Here is a 13,959-nt window from a genome sequence, read left to right as displayed (position 1 = left end):
CAACTTAGCATCGATTTCATGGAACTTTTGAAAACACAGACACACACAGACACACACACACAGACACCCCCCCCCCCAAACTGTATTACTTCCTTTCAATCACGCTTCACATACAGAAGTCGAAGGAGATCCAGACCACGATTAGGAAAGCGACAGATACTGAAGGGCAACCGGAACCAGAACAAGAAATTGAGAAGGAGTGGACTTTACAACAGAATAATAACAGTCAAGATTTTTTGGAGTACTTAGAGCCAAACACCATGTTGTGTAGAGTGTGAAGTGTTTTATGGAGATGGTCCCACGACTTTATAAACGCTGACTCTCCTCACTGCTGAAGAGGAGATACACAACAGGAAAGTGAGTCGTCTGTGGTCACGGAGCCCTCAGAGGCGAGGCCAGAATCACCCCAAAGGCTCAGCTCCTGGGACTGTCTTCTGAACCATTCTGCACTGCTGGACACAGCATCCTATTCTCCATGATGTAGAAAATGCTAAGATCTTACAGCACCCTCTTCTGTGACAGCTAAACTGACGCTGTGAAAAACAAATACTGGCCTCCAGGGAATCAAGGGATCTGCTGAGTTGCCCTGAGATTAGTCATGAAGAGCCTCTCGCCACCACATGTTATTCATTTGTCCACCCACCCGTCCACTCAGCAGATTTCACAGCACTCACCCCCGATGGCAGGGATTCAGAGAAAACCAGTCGACCAAGCCGGTAAGGAAATTATTTCCTAGAGAATTTCCCGTGTCTGCGGTGGAGCGACTTTCTCAGGGGAGACAACGCAGAGGTGAGCACTAATCAGTACACGTCGAGCTGCGCCGTACAGCTCAAAAGAAGATGAGCTTCTTACAAGCCGCCGACACAGAAACCAGCAAGAACCTTCCAATAGGGCAGCCACTTTCCTGGAGCCACAGATGCCACTGTCCGGGACTGTCGACTTCTTGCTCCCTGGCCCCAAGGCCCCCCACACTCTTGAAGGCAACGAGCAGGAAAGAGCGGGCCAGGCACGAAACTGAGGCACAGATGTAGAGAACAAACGTATGGACACCAAGGGGGGAAAGCAGTGGGGGTGGGTGGGCAGAGTGGTGGTGGGATGAACTGGGAGATTGGAATTGACATGTATACACTAATATGCATAAAATGGATAACTAATAAGAACCTGCTGTATAAAAAAATAAATAAAATAAAATTCAAAAATTCTAAAAAAAAAAAAAAACGAGTGGGCCAGGGTCTGTTCAGAAATTACTTTTAGGTAGCTGTGCCCTTAGAGGCCAAGCTATTAGAGATGGGGGGGACAGAAAAAGGACGGAAGAAATGTCATTCATTCTTATCAAACCCCTGCATCCTGACCCCATTTGCCCAAGTGCCCCCTGGATAAATCCATCTGATTGAGCTGCCTTGGGCTCCTCAAAACAAAAGTGCAACCCTTTCCTCCCCCACGTCGTGGGACCTCCCTTCTGTAAGCCCAACTTGTAGAGGAAGTTTTCACCCACGAGCTGGAGTTACCCCTGCTCCCCCCTCTCCCTTTATCCTCCAAGTCAACAGGTTATGGGCTTACACTGGTTTGGGAGTCTAAGGAACACTGGGTCCATCACTCCATTCTCTGGGAACTCGCCAGGCCTGGCTGCCCCCTGCTCCCTCCCTGGGTTTCCCAGGGATACCTGAGAAGGTGGGTGGCCTAATATGCCAGAGGAGACCTCACCAGCCTTGACGCTGGTGAGCAGCGCTGGTCCATGTGCAAACGCAAAGCCTTGGCTTTCCTCTGAGAGGTGTTTTGAGTAGCCTGACCAGCTTGGGTTCTGGATCCAGGGAAGCCGGAATTTAGTCCTGGTTCTGCCCTTTATGACGGTGGGATCTTGGGGACCTGATTCAGCCTCTTTGAGCCTCAGGTGTCTCCTCTGTAAACTAGAGGTACAGATGCCCACTTCCCTGGGTTAAGTGGTGAATTCTGTAAAGGACTTAGCATGATGTCTAAGAAGTACTTGGTACATATTTGTGGTATTAGTATAATTATTATTATTATTTCTCAATAGGCTGCCAGGCCTCCCTGCCCTGGGCCCTTTCTGGGTTCCTCGTGATCTTCCCTATTTTATTTCACCAGCTACAAGAGGGAAGTGAGCTGCCCTTCATCCCCTCAGTCGGTGAAAGGGGTGGGCAGGGCACTGTGTTAGGGCATCCCCTGTTCCATTTGGTCTTCTGAATGCTCCCTGGGGATGTTATGGGAAGAGCCTCTTACCTGCTCCACCCTCCACCCTCCTCCCAGAGGGGATTTTTGTTTTGTTTTGTCTTCTTTTTCATAATTCTTTTCCATTATGGTTTATCACGGGATACTGAATATAGTTTCCTGTGCTCTATAGTAGGACCTTGTTGTTTATCCATTCTATATATAATAATTTGCATCTGCTAATCCCAAACTCCTGATCCAACCCTCCCCCACCCCCCTTCCCCTTGGCAACCACAAGTCTGTTTCTATTTTGTAGATAGGTTCATTTGTGTCATCTTTTAGATTCCACATGTAAGTGATATCATGTGGCATTTGCCTTTCTCTTTCTGACTTACTTCACTTAGTATGATAATCTCCAGGTCCATCCATGTTGCTGCAAATGGCATTATTTCATTGATTTTTATGGCTGAGTAGTATTCCATTGTTTATATACACCACATCTTCTTTATCCATTCATCTGTTGTTGGGCATTTAGGTTGTTTCCATGTCTTGGCTATTGTAAATAGTGCTGCTATGAATACAGGGCATGCAGGTATCTTTTTGAGTTACAGTTTTGTCTGGATATATGTCCAGGAGTGGGATTACTGGATCATATCGCAACTCTATTTTTAGTATTTTGAGGAACCTCCATACTATTCTCCACAGGGGAATTTTTTAAAGCACAGCTTAGGTCCTTTTTCTCACACTGAAGAGTCCACAGTGGCCCCCCACTTCCTTTAGGGTGAGTTTTCATTGTTTAACGTGGTGACATGCTGGCCGCTACCCAACACCACTTTCTACCTCACCAGTGAAGTTAATCTTTCTCACTGGCACAGCTGCAGTTAGAATTGCTATGTTTTTCTAGATTAAACCATAGAATTCAGACAACAGAGTTGTATACCTTGAAACTACTCAGGAGAACATGGGGCTGTGGTCAAGATGCCCACCTTTATGTGAGTAGACATCTGTGATACTATCACGCCACAATTATGTGCTACACGTGTGAATCCCACTAGATTCTTTATCTATTAGGCCTGTGGGGTGACTGGCATATGATACATATTCTAAAAAAATGAGTGGGTGAATTAAGGAAGGTACAAATACAACTGGAGTGATGGATACGAAAAGATCTACCGTCCTTATTGCACTGATTATTTCCACCTCAGCCTGACTTTTCAAGCACTCTTTGATTTTGTTTTATTTCCGTTTACCTGCCTATGACCATCCAGAGAGATAAAGGGACTACATCTTCTGCCCCTGTTCCAGAACTTTCCTGGTTGTGGCCGGTCGCATTTTACAAAGATGGCCTTTGCATCATTTCTGTCCCATATACCCTTCCAAGACCTTTTCCAGAGGTGAAGTCTATTTTCCCACCCTTTGAACCCAGGGGGTTTGTAACTATTTCAACCAATAGAGGATGGCGAGAGTGATGCTACGTGACCTCTGAGCCCAGGTCACGAGAAGGTGCAGCTTCTACCTGTCTGCCTTGGGATGCTCCTCCTTGGAACCCAGACACCATGCTGTGAGGAGACTCACACTGGCCCTGGGGAGAGACTACAAGGAGAAGGCCATGTAGAGAGGAACTGAGGCCTTCAGCCAACAGCCAGCATGAGCTACCATGAATGAAGGAGTCCTCAGGTGATTCCAGCCCTCAGACTTTGAGCTTTCCAGCTGAGACCCCAAATATCATGGAATAGAGCCAAACCATCTCTGCTCTAATGTGTCCCGGTGCTGACCCACAGAATTCATGAGCACAGTAAGTTACTGCTTTTTATCACTAAGTTTTGGAGTAATTTGTTTTACAGACATATAACTAGAACGTTGCCTGTTGTCAAAATGCAAAGAAATGGTGAACCTGAAAGTAAGATGTGCTACCTAATCACATTGCCCCTTGCTCTCTTTATACGAATAAATCATGTTTCTCGATATGAAAAATAATTGCTTCATTCTGCATTATCCCTCTCTTCTGCTGTCACTAATGTGCTGACTGAAAACTCATTTTTCACGTTATTTAATTTTGAGATGAGTGAACACACAAATGAAACCCTATGACAGCAATGGTTTTTGAGCTGTGACCCACATCCGAGCACCACACATTCATTTCACTGAAAACAAGCTACCCTTCCAGAATGCCTTTGCTTCTAATTCATAAAGTCACCACCCTGCCTATTGCAATCGCTGAAAAAATATTTAAGTTGACTTTTTAAACAAACAGGCAATTAGTGGACCAATCTTTGGCAAATCTAATCAATAAAAAAAGTCAAATGAGAAATGTGAAAGATGTATAAGAGATTAAAGCTTACTTTAAGGATATGGCATTGCAACTCTTACACTTTTAATGAAATGAAGAATTTTTTTTTCTAAAGATGTTAACAAAATTGCTCAAGGAAAAGTAGAAAACCTCAATAGACTGTAATCATTTAGAAATGCAAAAGGTTAAAAAAAAATTATTGCCCCCAAAGGTCCTGGCCTCAAGAGTTCTCTCAGTATGGGACTTCCCTGGTGGCACAGTGGTTAAGAATCTGCCTGCCAATGCAGGGGACACCGGTTTGAGCCCTGGTCCAGGAAGATCCCACATGCTGCAGAGCAACGAACCCCGTGCGCCACAACTACTGAGCCTGCACTCTAGAGCCTGCGAGCCACAACTACTGAGCCCATGTGCCACAAATACTGAAGCCCATGTGCCACAACTACTGAAGCCCATGCACCTAGAGCCCGTGCTCCGCAACAAGAGAAGCCACAGCAATGAGAAACCCACGCACCGCAACGATGGGCATTAGGTTGGTGGGAAGAGGTTGGAAAATACGTAAGAAGAGGGAGCAATGATGGAGGCATGCCCTGTAGGACAGAAGAAATGGGACCAAAGGTTCCTGTGGAGGTACTGGTCATGCCACCTGTAGGAGGAAGTGTGTGTCTTCCCCAGAGAATGAAGGAAAAGAGAAGAGGCATGTAGGTGACATTTTATGTCAGCGGCAAGAAGTTGAAGGAATTCATGCTTCTCTCTCAGTTTGCTCTAAGATTCTTGGTCACCTTCAAAGATGGGGTGGGGCTGTGGAAGGGCTACAAGCCTTGAGGCTCTAATCTGGAATCAAATAAACTGGTGATGGGAGAGGATGAGGCCAAGCTCATTGTGGATCTGTGTGAAATGGAGACCACAATTCATACTGGGAACCGTTAGCATGGTGGTGTGATTTCCAGGGAACCCCAAACGGCATTGGGGTACACAGGGGGTACGCTTCTCCCAGGTCCACACCCCCCTGCCTAGTAGTTAAGGCTCCTGAGCTCGGCTGGGGAGGCAGATTCTAGCGTTGCTGTGTCTCATCCATCTTTGCATCTCTCCCAGGCTCGGAGCCAGCAGATCAAAAGCAGCATTGAATAAAGGGGACATCTGAAATGCAGGCATCGTTCTGGTTAAAGATGATGCATTGGGCCTGTATGTTCAATTCCATTGCCTTTGCATCTCATGGAAATAACCAAAGAAATACTAGGGTTAAAAAAAAAAATCATCCTGGAGCGCAAATAGGTATGCCAGCCTTATGCCACGAACCTCGCGGTCATTCTGTGTACCACTCAGTAACTCGTAGATACCACATGTGATTTCCCCTCCAAATGTTCTTTTTCATGATAGAACGTGAAAGTCAGGTTCCATTGTGGTTTCTTTAAGCACGAGGCCTGGGCATCTATTGGAAGAACCCAAATTGCCCAATGAAATGAAATGAAATGACACGCCTGGCTCACTAAGGATTTCCTTTGTTAACTTGAAGGGGAGTCTGTGGGCTGCTTTTCTGGGATGGGCTGGGGGAAGGGCTGCCCTTCTGCGCCTTGGCATATCAATGGCCAAGGCGCTTGGAGGATTCCCCTCCCAGATTTCTGAACTGCTGTAACCTCTGTTCCCTGAAGGCCCATTTCCCCTTCCTGACCCACTCCCCTCTCAGCTCCCAACCCTCTGATACACACCCAGAGTGCAAAAATCCACTTCCTCTGCCCAACTGTGCTTTCGGGTCTCTCCAGGCTTTACTCCTTAGTCTTAAAAAAAGTCCTTTTTGGGTCACTATAAATGTGCCTGTTTTTGGTGAAATGTCTTACTAATGGCTCTAGCATGTATTGTGAAAACCCATATCGTGCTTCCAGAATATAAAACCATGAGAGATCCAATGGAATCATCTCAGTAGGAATCGGGCAGCAGTGCCCAGAGGCTATTTTTAAACTCTGCGTTCTGGTTCTGGTGTTTGGGGAGCTGCCCTTCTCCTGCTCAATTGCCTGAATTGCTGGTGCTGGAGGATGTCTGTGTGCTCAGGTTTGGGGTCGGTGGAGCCACGAGGCTGAAGTCAAGGTGCTTGCCCAGGAAGGAGGCTGGTGAGCAGGGATGGGGGTGGCGTGGCTATGGTGGTACCCAGCTGGCTGCTGAGCCCCCGGGGGATGCTGCCAGAGCTGTGGGCTGTGGGAGAAGCGAGGGATGGCCAGGCTGCAAGGTCAGCTCCCCGCAGGCAGCAAGACCTGGAGAAAATGGGTTTTCCTGGAACATCACGGCAGAATACCCCTGTCACCCCTAACCAATCTCTTGTCTTTTATCTGTATAGGGGAGCCCTGGATGTTGGTTCAAGCCATGGTACTCACATTGGGCTGCCTCTCAAGACCCCTGAGGCACATCCGGTGAGCGAGGGGCCCCATGTCCCTCAGTAGGGAAGCCGCCCATAATAGGTCCCTTCCTCCCTCTCCCTGTCTTCAACTGCTTGGTTTCTCTTCCCAGCATTTATCACTGTCTGATATTCTAACACACATTTGTTTCTTTGATTTTGACCTGTCTCCTCTTATCAGAATCTGAGTCCCGCAAGGCCAAGGATTTGTTTTTGTTCATCACTAGAGTCACCCTGGCATGTAGTACGTGCTCAATTAAATATTTGTGGTGGGAAAAAGGGAGGAATGGGGCGGGGAGTTTCTCCTTTCTCCCGAGAGCAGCTAAAAGACCGTTGCTGTGTCTTCTCCGTTGGGGACCATCACGCTGAGGCCAGCTGCCTCCCTCTGAGGCGCTGGCCTTGCCCATGGGCTTTGTTTGTTCTCTGCTCTCTGCTTCCTCAGATGATGCCCTGGCTGAGGTCTCCTCTGAACAGTGGGACTAAGAACGTCAGTCGAGGGCAAACGACCACAGATGGTGCAAAAGCGAAGCAGCTTAGGAGCCCTAGAGCCTCGTTCTCCAGATGAGTGGGGAGAGCCCTCCCTGTCAATGTAGGTCCTTTGAAATTCGCCGGGTATGTCTGCTCTGACAGGCTCGGGAAAGGCCCCGAGACATGCAGCTGTGTCGCTGCCACAGCTCCAGGCTCTCCTTCTGTGTCATACCCTGCTGTCCTGGGGTCCTGGGCTCTAAGGACAGAGTCTCTCTGGTCTGGACCACTTGCTCCACCCCTCAGGACCTTCCCTCCCTCCTTGCACAGGGTGGGGCAGGGGTGTGTGTTCTGTGAGTGTGTGTTGGCTCTTTGTGTGTTGAAGAAGCTGAGACAAAAGACCCCTGTCCCCATGCAGAAACCCTTGCACTCACCTTCCTAACTGACTGCATGTCCAGTGGGTGTCTCACGCTCCGTCCCTTCAAATCCAAGTGTCCAAATCCCACTGACTACCCCTTTGGGGGTGTCTTTAGAACAAGGGGGATTTTCTCCCATTCCTGGCATCCCTCCACCTTTTGAGAATCGAAGCTTCCAAGCCAGATTCCTGCAGCTTGAATGGAACTCGCTCTATTAATGTGTGTGCGTGTCCGCACCAAGCGGGCACCTGCGTTTCTGGGACACTTGCCATCTGGAATCGTGTGAGTTCCTCATTGTGAGCCTATTTCTGGACTCAGAGGGGAATTGGCTCAGAAGCGGGCATCCTCTCCCACATCCTCCAGCTGCCCAGCAGACCTGACTCACATGCCCTGCTCCTGTTCAGCTGACTGACTTGGCCACTGGGAGTCCAGCAGGCATGGGGCTCACCCCAGCTTCCTGCACAGCGGCATCAGTGGGTCAGACCCTCGGGCCAGACCCAGAGAGAATGTCCTGGAAGTCAGCCTTGTGCCTCTGCCCTCCTCTGTGTGTCCTTTGTCTTGGGCTGGCTCCTCTCCTGGCAGCTCAGTGGCTGCAGCGGGTCCAGAGCTTCCACTTGTCACCACACCACCCGGCGTGGAAGAGTCACCTGGGAGCCCTCAGGGACCAGAAGGGAGGCTGGGATGTGTATCCCAGCGGCCAAGGCCACCGTCTCTCGAGTCTCCGTGACTCCCACCCAGCCTCAAGCCCCTCCCTTGAGGGCAGCGGGTGTGGGAGTGCAGAGGTGGGCCTGGAGATGGAGACGGGGAGCCCTTCACCGTGTGCACTCGGGGAAGACTTGCCTCTTACATTACTTTTTATTTTTTATTTTTACTGTGAATAGAAAAGTAAAACTTAAAACAACGCTGTGAGGAAGAAGAAGCTCTAAATTTAGATCTGACCAGGTGTTACCTCCTAGGGCTAGTTTAGAAATAGGAGAAAAACGGACTAGGGAGCTGCCTTGGAGACACCCGCACCTGCTTAGAGGTGGAACCAGGATGCAGAAAGCTGGGAACAGGGCAGGACGGTGTTGAGATAAAGCCGGGAGGAGAAAGTCCATCTCAAGCGCTGATGTGGGAAATGTTAGCTTGTTTCATACATAAAACACATGGGGGAGCATAACGTTTCTAACAATAAATATTTAAAAACCAGAAAATTTCAATTCCGTTCAGAATCTTGCTTTTGTATGATACAATATTTCCACAGAAGGTACTGGTCTGGAGTGATTTGTTTTAAAAAACATCAAATTCTGTTAAGCTTTATACATTGGCTTTGGGAGTAATTGTAAAAATGGTACTATGTTTTGAATAATTCAAGATCTAAACACAAAGAAAATTTAATAAAATTAGAGAAAATAGGAGACTATGAAAGGGGAGACCTTATTACTCTTGATAGGAAATGACTGGGTAGCAACAGGCCAATGTGCAATTATATATATATATAAAGGTACCAATAATATATATTATATTATATGTATTATGGTATATATATTACGGTATATTATGAAATATTATGGTATATAATATATTTGGCATATATAATAGCTATATATATAATATATATATAATATATATATATTATATATATATTTGGCATATATAATAGCTATATATATTATATATATATTATATATATAATATATATATGTATTATATATATTATATATATAATATATATATAATGGATATATATAATCATGGATATATATATATAATGGATCTATATCATGATATATATATTTATTATGGTACACATTATAATATATATATTATTGCATATATATTATGGTACATATATTATGGTGTGTGTATATATATATGTATATATATATACATATATATATATGTATATATATATACACACAGTATATATATTATGGTGTATGTATATGGTAAAACACAGCCCAATATGCCATCAGTTAGTCAGGTAAGCACTGAGTAGAGAAAAGTCATAAATACTGATACATAAATATGTATATATAAAGATATCCTAAACCTAATAGACCTAACAAAAAGAAAAATGACAAACTGGAAAAATATATTTAGCACATATACCAGACAAAAAGTGAATATGACTACAAAGAGATCTCCCAAATTGATAAGAAAAAGACTTACTCAAATAGAAACCTCGTCAAAGGAAAAACAGTTGACTCTTTCCTTAATATGATGATTAAGAAAAGGGCATCCCATCCTTTTGAAAAGACTGGCTTCATGGAAACACTTCAGACCCTTGTTGGGTCCCTCACAGAGCAGGGACCGTGAATGATGGAAGACTCTTGGAAGCTGTCAGAGACTGGGCAGCGGGGATCTGGGCTGAGTTCCCTGCTCTGCTAGGAGTTGTAGCAGTAGACACGTGGGGATCAGGTGTCTATTGGGGAACGTGGCTGCACAGAAAGCAAGTGTATATCCTGGAACATAATGTAAGGAAGCAGAAACCTCTGTTCTTGCACCCCTGCCTGTGGCAATAACTATCTCTTTCCCCTGTTCTCCTCCTTTTTGGAGCCTCACCTCTGCGCCTGTACTGTGGTTCTGTGCCCACCTCAGGCTCACTCTCTGGAACTACCCTCATCAGCATTCTCTCCACCATCAGCCCACACTGGAGAGATGTGTGTGGTGGTCCACGTGACCCAAGGAGTAAGTGGTGGCTGGGCAGGGTGTGTCAGATGCCCTTGAGAGCAGCATGTGTTTCCCGCATGATTGAATGGCCAGGGAACTGTGGCCATAGTCACCAGGGAGCCTCAGTGACTGTGTGACACAGTGGGGCACCCACTTGGGACACCCCAATGTTGTGGATGGTACCTGTCTACTGACACTGGTGGACAGCAATTGCTCGGTTGACTGACCAGATAAATGCCAATACCGTTAAGCCCGCAGACATGTTCCGCTTAATTTCGGGTGGAACTGGTCCTGACGTTACAACCTAGAGAATCATCATTCACTTTCTCAGGCAGCGCCACAGCCCTCCTCCAGCTGCACAAGCCAGAAACTCAGAATTCATTCTCGACGCCACCCTGTCCCTCACGCCTCAGAGGTAAGATGGACACATCATTTGTTGTTCAAACCAAGTCACTTTGGGGATAAAGGGAGGAGCCGTTCAAGATTATGGTGAATGAACAGCCATAAACCGGGGCCGTCCCAGGGAATCGAAACTTACATCCACCCAACCTAAAGCCAACCCACCACCTGCTTCTGTGAACTTGTAAATATCTCTCAACTCTCTCCCCTTCCTCCACCAACACCACCCTGGCCCCAGCTACCATCTTCTCTTCCCTAGGCTGAGGTCCACCCACATGCATACTGGTTTCCAGCCAAGTGATCATTTCAGATGATCACACAGTCCCTGCTGTGATGGAAAAGGCTACCTGATTACTGAACATACATGTAACACTTTGTGATTAAAAATTCCCCTTATCTAGAGCTCCGGTTTGGTTTCCACTGATAATACTTGCTCTCCTGTGCCTGCAGTGTTTGGGTTTCCACTGAGTTCCAGTGTGAATTTTATATTTGTATGGCAGTTCCCCCACACCCAACTCCACCCCCTGCCAAATTCGCTATTTAGTCCCATAGCTTTGGGGGATTATTTGAATCCTACAACTCCTATTTTGTGGGGGATTTTTTTTGTTTTTTTTTTTTGCGGTACGCAGGCCTCTCACTGTTGTGGCCTCTCCCGTTGCGGAGCACAGGCTCCGGACACGCAGGCTCAGTGGCCATGGCTCACGGGCCCAGCCGCTCGGCGGCATGTGGGATCTTCCCGGACCGGGGCACGAACCCGTGTCCTCTGCATCGTCAGGCGGACTCTCAACCACTGCGCCACCAGGGAAGCCCTGTGTTTCATTCTTTGAAAAAAAAATTCTAGATCCCACTGAAAATTTTATTTCTCTTCCAGATATATTTTTTTAAGGGGAGAGCTAGCAAGAAACAGGGGAGCTGGGAATTACCAAAATTGTTCCATTTTTATTTTCATTTTTAAAATGTTACACAGAAATACAACAGATCAAAGCCAACATCACTATTACTTAACGAACTTTAACGATAAAAGACATTGTTACCAGAAATCTGCATAACATCTAAAAGAAATAACAGCAATGTTATAGCTTAGAAGCGTATGTTTTGATAATAGCATCGTTTTACAGAGCAGGTCGGACACATGCACCTGTGGTTAAATTCCAGGCACGTGTTCTTAAACACCAAACTCATTCACAACACTTAGGTTGGGAGGTGGGGGATGGAATTCAGCAAAAATACATACCTAAGTAATGCATGGTTAGGACTCCCAGGTAAAAGATGCTGTTGTCAAAACAGTTTCAGAATAACTTAAACGCTTTAGAGAGGAAAGGTTTGGGGCAGTATTTCTTAACATACTGTCCTCAACTTAGCTATGGAGAGAAACCACACATTCACAGGGGTGTTGCCCCTCATGAGGGCCAAAAGCTTTTCCCACCCAAAGCACTGTGCAGTGGCTCCGTGCCTCTGGATGCAGCCCTAGGGAGGAAACTCAAAGCAGCCAAAGGTGGGGCGAGTAACTCCAGGCCCCTTGTCCTCTCTTACTGTTGTGTGTCTCCTGCCCAGATGTAGTGGCCCTTTGTACATGTGGGTCCCACCAAATCAATACAATGAACATGTGACGCTTCATCATTGAGAAAACAAAACAAAATAAAACAACAACAAGCAGCACAAAACAAATCTCACGGATGACCGTTGTAACAAAGCTGAATTACGGCCCCTAGAGACATCAGGTCTTAATCCCTGCGAGCTATGACTGTGACTTTATTTGGGAAAAGGGTCTTTTCAATGAGATTAAGCGAAGGATTTGCAGATGGGTTATGGAGGATCCAGGTGGGCCTTAAGCATAATCACAGAGACCCTCGTGAAAGAGGGACAGAGGGAGACTTTACTCACATAGACAAGGAGGAGGCCGTGCGAGACAGCGGCAGCGACTGGACCGATGTGGCCACAAGCCAAGCAATGCTGGCAGTCACCGGAAGCTGAGGGGGTTAAGGAATGGATTCTACCCTAGTAGCCTTGGGAGGGAGCACGGCACTGCTGGCACTCTGATTTCAGCCCAGTGAGATGGATTTTGGACTTATGAACTCCAGAATGTGAGAGAATAAATTTCTGTTGTTTTGAGCCATCAAATTTGCGGTAGTTTGTCACAGAAGCCACAGGAAAGAAATACAACTGACTGTCTCAGGCAGCCTTCTTGGGTCTCAAGCAAAGGAAATTCCTGCTGGTTATAAAGAAAGCAACTCACGGGACGTTTCCAAGAGCTCCAAGAATCAGGGATATTAAGAAGGCAGATCTAGGCATCTGGACAGGGGTTCCAGTGATGTAGTGTCACAAGTGTAGAGTGGAATGATAAAGCGACAGCAATGGGTTTTCTCCTTATCAGACAGGCCCCGGGTAGCAGGTAATCTTTACCTGATTGACTGTGCAATCTTTACCCACCTTTCAATCCTCACAAAAGCCTGGGACAGCCTAGATAAGCCTCTCATCTAAGGCAACTTAGTTAGTGGCTAGGACTCTAATTCTTAACTGCATTAGATATTTTTCCATTGCATCAACCTAGCTCCTTTTAGAAGTGCAAATAAAACCTGTTTAATGCTGACCTTTGAGACACAGAGAACAGGGAGCTAAGATTTCATGGAATTTCTTAAAGCCCAGTTCTCCATATTAAGATGTCCCCACACCATGGAAGATAACCCTAAGCTTAGCAACTTTCAGCATTGCGTGAGTCATTCATTCAATGCCTCATGACTCTTGCCTCTTTGCAGTGTCAGCGCTCCGAGAGCATCCTTGAGAACGTTAGGGCGGCACCTCTGTTATCCAGCTCCACCTATAATTCAATCCTTTACCTGCACGCGCTTTCCGTTTTCTCCATCTCCCCCTTCCATCAACAAACATAAAATACATTGTTCTAGAAAAGCCAACTACTACATGAAAGGCTGATTTTGAAGGTTTGTATCCTGATGTATCAGCTTCAAGCTGATTTCATCACAATTAGAACTTACAGCGAGGTCCCCCAGCTAACATTCCTGGTCCCTCCCCCTCGCGAATCAGCAGCCCATGGTGTCTGAATCACCCCACCAATGGTTCATGCCACTTCGCCGCTGCAAACTAAACAAATTCTTTCCACGTTAGCCGGAGGGTTAAAAAAAGAAGTCGTGCTCTAGAGGAGAGAGATCATTTTGAAATGAGCACTA

General features: G+C 46.4%; 1 long non-coding RNA gene across 1 annotated transcript; it reads left to right on the top strand.

Moving 5' to 3' along the window:
• The first annotated feature begins 6,324 nt into the window (after positions 1-6,324).
• Positions 6,325-8,916, top strand: LOC137225736 (uncharacterized). Its single transcript, XR_010943998.1, has 2 exons — positions 6,325-6,561; positions 6,786-8,916. It is a non-coding gene; the product is annotated as an uncharacterized lncRNA (long non-coding RNA).
• The last annotated feature ends 5,043 nt before the right edge of the window (positions 8,917-13,959 follow it).

The sequence above is a fragment of the Pseudorca crassidens genome, chromosome 6 (genome assembly GCF_039906515.1).
Source record: "Pseudorca crassidens isolate mPseCra1 chromosome 6, mPseCra1.hap1, whole genome shotgun sequence".
NCBI lineage: Eukaryota > Metazoa > Chordata > Mammalia > Artiodactyla > Delphinidae > Pseudorca > Pseudorca crassidens.
This window is presented reverse-complemented; position numbering and strand designations above follow the sequence as displayed.